The sequence below is a fragment of the Mus caroli genome, chromosome 9 (genome assembly GCF_900094665.2).
Source record: "Mus caroli chromosome 9, CAROLI_EIJ_v1.1, whole genome shotgun sequence".
In the NCBI taxonomy this organism is placed as follows: domain Eukaryota; kingdom Metazoa; phylum Chordata; class Mammalia; order Rodentia; family Muridae; genus Mus; species Mus caroli.
Window position 1 is genome coordinate 4,836,355 of NC_034578.1, and position 12,230 is coordinate 4,848,584.

The following is a 12,230-nucleotide window of genomic DNA, read 5'->3' on the forward strand; positions in this document are numbered from 1 at the left end:
TTTAAGGACTTGTAACTCTTTAGCAGTGTTCTCCTGTATTTTTTAAAGTGAGTTATTAAAGTCCTTCTTGATGTCCTCAACTATTGTCATGAGACATGCTTTTAAATCCGGGTCTTGCTTTTTGGGTGTGTTGGTGTGCCCAGGACTGGGTGAGGTGGGAGTGCTGCGTTCTGATGATGGTGAGTGGTCTTGTTTTCTATTAGTAAGATTCTTACATTTGCCTTTTGCCATCTGGTAATCTCTGGAGTTAGTTGTTATAGTTGTCTCTGGTTAGAGCTTTTTTCTCTCATGATTATGTTAGCCTCTATCAGCAGACCTGGGAGACCAGCTCTCTCCTGAGTTTCAGTGGTCAGAGCACTCTCTGCAGGCAAGCTCTCCTCTTACAGGGAAGGTCCACAGATACCTGGTGTTCAGATCTGCCTCCTGGCAGAAGATGAAGGCCCGAAACAGGGCCTTTCCCAGAAGCTGTGTCGCTTCGGCCTGTCCTAGAAGCTGTTAACTTCTGTAGTCCACACTCCCACCTGCACAGACTAGTCTTGGTGGGATCCAGGAACCAAGATGGTTCCCCCAGGTTCTCCAGCAAAGCCCTCCCGGGTGGGGCGGACTCCTCTCCTCTGGCAGGGAAGGTGCCCGGATGTCTGGAGCCTGAAACGGGGTCTGCCTCAGAAGCTGTCCTCTAGGGATCTTGGGGGTCTCCACTGACTCCATGCCCAAGGTGACCAGGTGCTGGCACCAACCAGAAGGGACTTGTGATCCTGGTCAGGCCGGGTTTTCTGCTTCCCTAATGCTGTCTCAGGTTTTACGTGATTGGAATGGAACAGAAGTTGTGTTCCACTCACCGGTGGTCATAAGATCACATGGAGAATCCTCTAGGGACCTTGGGGGTGTCCGCTGACTCTGCACCCACAGTGACCCGGTGCTAGCGCCGACTTTTTCTTTTATCTCATGTTTGTACTTATAGAACTTTCTAGAGATCATTTTCAAATTTTAAATCTTTCATGTGTTTATTTAAGTACACTTATTTGCATACAGGTTTTAGATTTTGTTACAAACAGCAATGTCTAGTGACTGTATATAATCTTCAAAAGTGGACCTGCTCCATCTGCTATAGCTGCTTCAATTATCATATTCAACCACACACTTTACTTAAAGTCTTTTAGTTCTAGATCCCAGCAGAACCAACTTTGAAGAGCCACACACACGATCTGGTGATAAGGTTGGTCATAACCAAAAATTGTCTCTTGTTTTGGAATCAACTTTTACAGAGATTGGTGTGTAACTAACTTTATGCTATCCAGCAGTGTGATTATTCTTTTTAAATATCATGCTATTTTTTATAGTTAATTATATTGAGTGGATGACAGAGATTGGGATTCATATCCTGTCTACAAGAAATATATTTCAAACTCTCAAACATGACATGTTAGAAGCCATTTTGTTTCATGGAAAAGGAAAGAGGTCAAATACTAACAGCAATTATCATAAGTAATTACAGTGTTACATGAGATGTGGAAAAAAAAACAGGAGAAAGATGTATTTCAGTCTGTTTCTGCTGCTATTAAACAATGTCACTAAAGTAAGCAGTTTATAAATAGCACCTGCACTTTCCACACTCTAGAGAGGAGTAAGTTTGGGGAGAGACCATTTCCTGCTTCATGAACACCCTTGTTTACTGTGCCCTTGTATGGTAGATGGGGCCATGCTATTCTCTGGGATATCTATCATGACCTCTCTGACTCTGTTCATTACTAATACTTTCCAGGCTTCTGGCTTTCTTTCTTTTCTTGACATTCTGACAAACACAAAGAGGCAAGATGTATCTGTGGTGGCAGGAGGATATCTGTGTCACTGTCTGTGGTTGCAGGACTGTATCTGTGCATACTCTCTGTGGTGTCAGGAGTATATTTGTGTCACTGTGTGTGATTGCAGGAGTATGTCTGTGTCACTGTGTGTGGTTGCAGTAGTGTGTCTGTGCTCACTGTTGATTCAGAAGTGTATCAACACTCCCTGTCTTGTGATTGTGATTGCAGGAGTGTATCTGCACTCACCATCTGGAGGTGGCTGGAGTATAAGACAGCAGATCACTTTTAGTCCACACTTATGAAGCAGAGAGATGAATGTCCGCGCTCTGCTCCCATTTCTCTATATGTAGTTTGGGATTCCAGCACATGAAATCATGCCGTCCACACTTAATATGGGTCTCCTTACTTACGTTAGTCTAATCTTGATACTTCAACATAGGTATGTCCAAAGTTTGGTCAAGCTGATAATCTGTGTTGACCACCACAATTATCTCTCCAGACAGCTCTGCCTTGTGGTTCAGATTTTAACATCTGCATTTGGGAGGCAGATACAAATATTCAGACCACAGTCATGGGTATATACATAATCTTTTTTTTCTCATGTCAACTTGGCAGCAGGGGCTATTCTTTCTTGTTGGCAAACAGTAGGGAGAGTGTACAGAGGTGGGTGGATTGGCCATTCCTTTAGGAAACACAAGAACATCGTGGATGTTTCTTCTAAACCCCTAGAGAGGAACCTTGATGATGCCATTCAGGAAATAAGTCTTGAACTTTGCATTTGGGTCCTAATTGTTGTCCATGAAAATAGACTCTCATATCACCACAAGAAGAATTTTTAATCAGAATAAATTAAGTTCCTTATTACCATGTCTTGAGCTAAAGCAGTGTGGGGATGCTTTGCTGTGCTGTAACCTTTTCAGTAGTCTGTGATTTGCTGTCTGACATTTACCCTCATCTTTCCTTCAGTAGGTGGACTTTTAGTAGGATAATTGTAAAAGGTCAAATATTACAGTGTTTCCTCATATCTTAAAAAAAGGTTCACTCGTGTCCACTTTGTTGCTATAAGTTATTAATATGCAGAAGAAGTGTGTGTGTGCATACACATCCATATAATCTGCAGTGGTATACAATAAATAATAGCACTACACACCTATACAAACATGTATATGTAATCAAAGACATTTTCAAATCAAAGCTGACTGTTTCCTTTCTCTTCTTACTTGTCCTTCCAATTAGATTTTTATTATTATTTTAATATTTCCCCCCTTTTTAGTCTCTGAAACGGGATATGTGGGTTCAAATCCCAGCTCTGGAATTTTCATCTGTGCATTCTTTTCCATTTCCCTTTTTGTTTCCCAGTCTATAGTATCACACTTATATAGATGGAAAACTAATGCCACCTTCTACACTGAGTGATGTTAAGGATCAAATAAGTTTAGACATTTTAGACTCAGATCATAGTATTTGGGACATAGTAAGCCTTCCATTAATGGGAGCCATTGTACAACAATTATGTGGCTCAAAAATTTCTTTTTCTGTGGCTATGGGGAAAACTCCATTGGTAGACTGCTTGCCTAATGTGCATGAATCTCTAGGTTTGAACCTCGGCATCACATACCTGAGTGTCATGGTGCAGGCCTGTAATCAAAGAATTGGGAGGTAGAAGCAGGAGAAACAGAAGTTGAAGATCTTTGGCTAACTTTAATAATAGATTCAAGGCTAGTCTGAGACACAAGAGACCCTCCCTCCAAAAAGGAGGGGGATGCAGGATGAACAGACTCCCTTTTCCATTGTCTTAGCTTCTTCCATCTTAAGCCAAGTCAAACCAAGTGCCATTTGGGTTTCGACTAATGTTTTCTGATCATCTGCTATACCATACCTGGAGCACAGAGTTAAGAAGGATCCTGAGGCCCAGCTAGAATTGCAGAAAAGAATGACAGAGGAGTTCTCTCTGTTTAGGATAAGACTGACCTTAAGGAGACATGTCTCTCATGCTTAAAAATAGATGAGTCACACTTGAACATTTTTGTTCATTTGGGATAATTTCAAAGTACTTTTCTGTTTTGGATCCCAATAATGTATTCATTTAAATAATGGCATTGAGAGGTTGTTTGGGATGCAGACTATGTTAGATCCCACCCATAAAACGTTTATTGGGAGCTTGTGACAGTTGTGGGAATCTTCTAGGTACTGCTTTCAATAGCAGTACTCGACACAGAACTGACTAAGTGGGCTCTTGGTGACAGATCCAGGGGCTGTCATGGAGGGGCAGGGGCTCCTGTCTTCTTAGGAAAATATGAATGTTCATTAGAACCTTCTAGATCCTCAGTGGAGAAGCAAATCTGAAAAGATTCTGTTAAGTTCAGATTTCCTGCTATGGTCTGTGGTTTCTTCTTTCTTAGAAGACACCCTGGATACTGTGCAGATGCCAGCTGGCTGATCCCTGGCATGTTTTCAAGTCCTCCTTGAGGCATATGAATTTAATTTATTCACTTCTTCCTTCTGTTTTGTAGGAAAAAAAGTCATCCTGCAATTCAAGAAAGCAATAGCAAATTGACACACTTGTTAGTTCCTGCTGACACCTATCTGTTTGTTTGTTTTTTCTTTTTTCAGCAGCATGGTCCCATCTTCATGGTTTTCATCAATGGGAAGGGCCTCTTCTTGTTCATGGCCCATCTTAGCATGTCACTTCTGCTGGATGCTGTTTGTTCTGGGACCTCATTATATTTCTGATACATCTTCAGTACAGTCAGGCATGAACATAAGATATATTTAAGCTTTTTCTATTAAACTCTTGGCCTCTTCCTGCTAGGTTAGGAGCTCAATGAAGTTCCATATGGGAGCCCTGTATGTGGATCTTCCCAGGTCCCCATGGCCTTTTGACTATTTCTTATTCTGGACAAATCAGTATTGACAATATAGGATAAAAGTGTTTAATATATTGAGATCCAGAGTTTGGTTTTGGTTGTAAGAAACACAACCCTTTTAGTGGTCTGGTCTAAAGTTTTGACACTATGTGGTTATAGCAACCTCCTTCACCCGTGGTTATGGCAATGTCCACCACTCTGTGGTCATAGCAATCTCCAGAGATTCATTTATCCTGAAGTTAAACATTAGATTTGAACACTAATCTGTTGGTTGCAAGCTGTGACCAATAAGATAGTCTACATCATCTTGAATTCCTCATTCTACAGTCCTTTAAGAGGACTGCATCCTTTGTTGGTAGGATTACAAACTATCCAACAGGAAGGCATGGTAAGTTCACTTTACTGCAGTAATACTGTCCTCAAAGTGTCTTGGCGTGTGCCTTACAAGGCAGTGTCTGATGTTCACTTTTGTTCTAGGCTTAGCAAAACTCCTAAACAAGCACAAGGAATTCATGGCTTCTTCAGTTATTCTATTTACAATCATGACAGTAACTAAGATGGTTCATACCCTACTAGAATTCTGAAACATACAGCCCGTTTAAACACTGTAATACATCAGGAGAAGCCCCTACATGTGTTTTATGGTATGGGGAAGAGTTGGTTTTACCTGTCAAAAAGACTTCCAGTTGGATAAGGTGCTTGTTTGAGAAGACTCTGCTTCAACTCCACGCAGTCACTTGTATTGCTTTGGGTAATGACGTCAGACCATGCTCTATTGTCAGCATGTTGCTTTCATTTGCTTGGGCACTCTGCATTTTCTCTTAGTTTTAGTGGGGTTATAACTCAGATTAGTAGGATTAAAACATCACAGCCAGTCTCTGACCTGAGAGATGGAGGGAAGTATTGGATAGCCTCAGTGAATGCAAGAATGAAGCATATACTTTATGCAATGTACCAAGAAGCACCCTTTGAAGGGCTTGTGCTCTAAATTCATATTCTCATGGCCATAAAAACAAACTAACTAACTAACAAACCACAACTTGCATAAGCTTGAGACCCATGGAGCTATTTAGCAGACACTATCAGAGATCTAAGTACATTTTAGTAGATGCAAAGGATGTTTAATGAATGGTTGTGTTTAATGAATGAATGTTCTGGTGCCACTTCCAACCTCAGTAGGGCTGGCAGCCTTCATGCAGGAGGAGAACAAAAGGACAATTTCTAGGCAGAGAAAGACTTCAAAGGGGACCAAGTCAAGATATGCTGGCCAAATATTTTGGCAGTGGCATCTCAGTAACTCCCTTCAGGCTTCCTGGGCACCAAGACTTCATGAGGGGCATGGGGCTCCAATACTCAGGCAATTACCTCTTTCTGCACAAACCTGGCCAGATGTAGGTTCTGTTTCCTTTATATGTGGTTGTTGGCCAGACCACATTGTTTTCTATCTAGACTGGGAGGTCACAGTGACACAGTTCAGGCAGGCTTGTGACAAGGCCCTGGAGGATCAGACAGGAAGTGGTAAAGCCTACTGTTGCTGTGGGGCCCTAGAGAAATGGATGGAGAGATAGAGAAGGACTGGAAGAAAAACCCGGGTGCTACTGGGAATCTGGGAAACTGCTGAATATCCCTGAACCCTGCCAGGTCAGGGGTTGGAGGGTGGATTGAATAAGAAATGTAGAAGGTCTGTCTTTAAGAATTTCACCTGGATGATACTGCCAGGAAACAGGCCTTATCTATATTCTGTATGTTGTCTACCCACAATGTCCCAACTAAATTGTGAAGTGCTATTTACACGCTTATTAAACAATCTTGAAACAAGACTCAAGGTATGCATATGGGTTACCAGATACCAGGGTGAGCCTCACACAGAGCACTGCCAGGATGTAGAGAGGACATAAACACAGGACAGAGTTCAAGAACCACAAGGAGACAACATATCCATTTGTGTGAGTAGTCATTAGCAAATATTGTTCTGTTTTAGCTCCAATGTCCACTATGGTCTTGCTTGCACATTTACTGCTATTTCCAGTGAAGACACACTTCTATGTGGGGCTGTATGTTTTCTGGTATCTTCAGGGCTTATCCATTGGTCTGCAGTCTTCTGCAAAAGTCAGGTAGGTTACTACATCATGAATTCACTCACCTGCCTCGATGGGGTTCCTGACTACCTTGAACATGCGTGTTATTTCTCAGGCTTGAAACTTAGGGATCCTTGGAGGTCTAACCTCACTACAGACAGGATTGATGAGTAGCAGGTGAATGATTCATTTGTGGTCCCATAAATATCCCCCAAGTGCTGTGTATCCTAGAGGCTCACCTGGGTGAGGCTGATAACAAAGATAACTTTTGCCTTCCCATGGACCTGGAAGCCAGGAGGCTGAAGACCCACCATAAGTAAAATTACATCATTACTCCAAGGAATCGTGAAGACAAGTTAGTAAGTCACTGTTTTAAGTAGGAAAATATCTGAAGATGGCAGAGAAATGAGTAAAGCAGATGGAAAATGTACCAGGCAGGAAGAGCCTAAGCAAATGACTCTTAGGCCAGAGCACAGGATGGGTATAGTAGGAACTGAAGGGCCAAGGGTGGAGGGCCACAGTCCACTGAGCATGGTGGAGGTGGAGAAGGACACAGGAAGGCTATGGATTCCACTCTGATGCAAAGCAGGATACTGATGTCAGCTAGGGCAGCATGGCTTTGCTGCCTGGAGTGTCTGCCTTTCTTACTCTACCTGATATCCCAACAGCATTACCACCCTGATGCAGTTTGGTGTGTTACGGGGAGTGCAGGCTTGTCGGACCTCCCATGCAAAGTGTGGTCCTTTGTTGACCTCACATCTGTGTCACACTCTGATCCTACCCCTTGTTTCATAGTTCCTTCCAATGGCTAGCTGTATCACTCTCCCTCCTCCCCTCCTCATTTCCCCATATTTCCTTCCACATGTGCTCTTTGCCACCAGCAGGTCACAAACTTGGACCTAACTAAAGTGTGAACTCTTAGAAGCCAGTGCTAGAGCAGCAAGAAACTGCCTGGTGCTAAATTAGAAGAACCCTTCACGTTTCTAATCTCCCTGCATGTTCAGCAAAGGACTAGCCTCAGAATCCTTATGTCAAAAAGAAAACCTATTGAATTCTTATGATGTCTATCTGCCTGCCTGTCTGCCTGCCTGCCTGCCTGCCTGCCTGCCTGCCTGCCTGCCTGTCTGTCTGCCTGCCTGCCTGCCTGTCTGTCTGTCTGTCTGTCTGTCTATAACATGTGTGTATGCCCTTATGTCCATGTGCCACCGTATGGATGTGGTCAGAGGACAGAGTTGGTTTCCTCCTTTGGTATGTGGGAGTCCAGGTATTGACCTCTATTAGTCTGGCTTGATGGTAAGTAGCTCTACCCACTGAGTCATTACATCAGGAGGCCCATAAAACTCTTTTTTTTTTTTTTTTTTTTATAAAACAAATGTGAAATATCTTCTTTTTATTTCCAGAAATTGGCTTCAGGGCACAAGAATGAAGCAGCAGCAGCATACAGTAATAATCTCTGTTCCATTTCACTCTCTAGCACCACTGTCTGGCGAGGCAAAGGTCATGGCTGCAGCCCTTCATTTAGCTGGCCTGGCTGAATCAGGGGCAAGGAGCGAGCTTGGGTGGGCAGCTGAGTGACAGAGTGCCCTGGTACAGGCTGTCTAGCAGTTCAGATCATTATGACACAGATTGGCTCTACAGCTGTCTGAGATCACCTCAGGTTCTCAGTGCTCCTAATCCTGGCATTTGAGAGGAACTCTGAAGACCATCTAAACAGCAAGTGTAGTTAAGGCCTGACATCGTCTTCTACCCAACCCTTCATAGGGTTTTCCCAGCAGTGAGTTGGATGGCACTAAAATATTGGATTGTGAAGGCTTACATCCTCAGATTTAACAAAAAGCACAATAAAATAATAAAGGGTTTTATGTGTGGACCTATGTGTGTGTGTTGATGTGTGTGATATGTGCTCTGTGTGTGTGTTTCTATGAGGTATGTGTGCATATTGTGTGTGGTAATGTGTGTGTGTGTGTGTGTGTGTGTGTGTGTGTGAGAGAGAGAGAGAGAGAGAGAGAGAGAGAGATCTGCTTTGTGTTGTTTGTGTGTGTACCTGAGATATATCTATGTACTGTGTGTGTGGTATGTGATGTTTGTGTGCGTATGTGGCATATGTGTGAAGTGTGTGTGTGTGTGTGTATGTGTGTGTGTGTGTAGGTGTAGGTGTAGGTGTAGGTGAGATAGGTGTAGGGAGACAGTCAATGGTCTGCAGGTACTGAGAAGACAGTGGAGACACTGGGCATCCATATTCTGCTAAGTCACTATCACTGTCCTGTTGAGATGCACTCTCTCACTGAACCTAGAGCCAGGCTGTCAGTCTGCAAGCCCCAGCCACCCTACTGTTTCTCTCTGCACAGTGCTTAGGCTATAGGTGCACACATGGCCACACCTACACTTTTGGACACCTGGGAGTTGGACTCAGGTTCTCTTACACAGCAAGCATCTTACTACACAGACCTTATTTTTTTTTAACTAATTTATTTTATCACCTAAATGTTGCCATTAAAAAGTTCTTTTGTGCTGCATAAAATTTAGAAATAATATATTGCATATAATTTAGAAGTAATAACAACAGTTGCCATCTATTAAAACATAGGGGCCAGGTAGAGTTCATGCCAGGTCTTCCTTTATCTGCATTATTTACTCAAATCTCCATGAAAACTCCATCACATAGATGCTACTTCTTAGGAAGAGATGACAGCGCTCAAGCTCAATCCAATCCACAGACTATGATCAAAGCCACACAGAGAGTATTTGGGAGCTTTGGGCTTTAAATGCAGAGCAGAGACATGGACAGAGTGAGGAGTGAGAGTTGGCATGCCAGTACCCCAGGGCTGTGGCTGCCTTTCTTTCTGCAGTAGGATGTGTGCATGTTTAGTGTTGAGGTGGTTCATTTTCAGCTTAATTTCAGGTCCTACCCTGGCGAGAAAACCAACCCACCCCCTCACACACACTTTCACAGCCCTAGGGGAAAACTTGTAGCTTACAGGACCTGTGACATCCCAAAGCCACAGACACACAAGCCCCCAAGAGATGGCTTTACATTACCATACCGAGGACTAAGAAAGGCCATGTACTTATTGTGACTGAACGTAAGCACACAAAACAATGCTGAGACACAAAGAAAATCCTGGCCCTTGTACCCTGAGAGATGCTTTAGGCTGAAGCTGGTCTTGTGTGGATTTCCCTTCACTATTTCAAGAGGCATAACATACACAGTAATGAGAATCTGTAGACCAAGGTTCGCCACTGACCACAGAATGTGGGACTTAAAACCTGTGATCCAAGCCAGGTTCAGTGGCCCACCCTCAGGAGACAGAGATGAATTAAGGGTGGGAAGCAGACACTGGAAAGGAAATTTGAGGCCCCATTCCTCATGACCTCATAGGTCCAACTTTGGTGTTCTGAAGTGAAACCAAAATTTAGTTAGTGAGCCAAGTATATGCACATCTGAACAGTTCTGGTCAAGGTGTGGCCCAGTCCTCCACTGGCTGCTCATTATCTGGTCTAGTTACAGACACACACAGAAGAACCTGGTAAATGTGCAGAGTAAAGGTTTAATTTTTCTTGACAAATTTTGACTAAATTTGAAAAAAAATTGTTAAGAATGATTGAACCCCTCATCATCTGTGTACCACTTGGCTGTAGTGTCCCTTTACCTAGAGCAAGGGACAACCGAATCCAAGAACACATCAAAATAATCATCCATCATAACCAAGTAGGCTTCATTCCAGGGATGCAGGGATGGTTTAATATACAGAAATTCATCAATATAATCCACTATATAAACAAACTCAAAGACAAAAACCACATGATCATCTCATTAGATGCTGAAAAAGCATTTGACAAAATCCAACACCCATTCATGATAAAAGTCTTGGAAAGATAAAAAATTCAAGGCACATACCTAAACATGTTAAAAGTAATCTACAGCAAACCAGTATCCAACATCAAAGTAAATGGAGAGAAGCTGGAAGCAATCCCTCTAAAATTAGGGATTAGACAAGGCTGCCCACTTTCTCCCTACCTATTCAATATAGTACTTGAAGTCCTAGACAGAGCAATTAGACGACAAAAGAAGATCAAGGGGATACAAATTGGAAAGGAAGAAGTCAAAATATCACAATTTGCAGACCACATGATAGTATATATAAGTGACCCTAAAAATTCCACCAGAGAACTCCTAAACCTGATAAACAGCTTCAGTGAAGTAGCTGGATTTATAATTAGCTCAAACAAATCAATGGCCTTTCTCCACACAAAGGATAAATAGGCTGAGAAAGAAATTAGGGAAACAACACCCTTCTCAATAGTCACAAATAATATAAAATACCATGGTGTGACTCTAACTAAGGGAGTGAAAGATCTGTATAAGAACTTCAAGTCTCTGAAGAAAGAAATTGAAGAAGATATCAGAAGATGGAAAGATCTCCCACGCTCATGGATTGGTGGGATCAATATAATAAAAATGGCTATCTTGCCGAAAGCAATCTACAGATTCAATGCAATCCCCATCAATATTCCAATTCAATTCTCCAACAAATTAGAAAGGACAATTTGCAAATTCATCTGGAATAACAATAACCTAGGATAGCAAAAACTCTTCTCAAGGATAAAACCATCTCTAGTGGAATCACCATGCCTGACCTAAAGCTGTACTACAGAGCAATTGTGATAAAAACTGCATGGTACTGGTATAGACAGGTAGACCAATGGAATAGAACTGAAGACCCTGAGATGAACCCACACACCTATGGTCACTTGATCTTCGACAAGGGAGCTAAAACCATCCAGTGGAAAAAAGACAGCATTTTCAACAAATGGTGCTGGCTAAACTGGTGGTTATCATGCAGAAGAATGTGAATTGATCCATTTTTATCTCCTTGTCCAAAGGTCAAGTCTAAGTGGATCAAGGAACTCCACATAAAGCCAGAGACACTGAAACTTATAGAGGAGAAAGTGGGGAAACACCTAGAAGATATGGGCACAAGGGAAAAGTTCCTGAATAGAACAGCAATGACTTGTGCTGTAAGTTCGAGAATTTACAAATGGGACCTCATAAAATTGCAAAGCTTCTGTAAGGCAAAAGACACTATCTATAAGACAAAAAGGCCACCAACAGATGGGAAAGATCTTTACAAATCCTAAACCTGATAGGGGACTAATATCTAATATATATAATGAACTCAAGAAGGTGGACTCCAGAAAATCAAATAACCCCATGAAAAAATGGGGCACAGAGCTAAACAAAGAATTCTCAACTGAGGAATACTGAATGGTCAAGAAACACCTGAAAAAATGTTCAGCATCCTTAATCATCAGGGAAATGGAAATCAAAACAGATTCCACCTCACACCAGTCAGAATGGCTAAGATCAAAAATTCAGGTGACAGCAGATGCTGGCGAGGATGTGGAGAAAGAGGAACTCTCCTCCATTGTTGGGGGGATTGCAAGTTTGTACAACCACTCTGGAAATCAGTCTGGCGGTTCCT

The 12,230-nt window shown here is 42.3% G+C and overlaps 1 long non-coding RNA gene across 1 annotated transcript in view; it reads right to left on the minus strand.

The window, feature by feature from the left end:
- The window catches only part of LOC110301687, a 91,529-nt gene that overhangs the window by 37,735 nt on the left and 41,564 nt on the right, over positions 1-12,230 (minus strand). Inside the window, exon 4 of the long non-coding RNA XR_002378732.1 lies at positions 2,213-2,333. This is a non-coding gene — a long non-coding RNA (uncharacterized LOC110301687). The remainder of the gene's footprint in view (positions 1-2,212; positions 2,334-12,230) is intronic.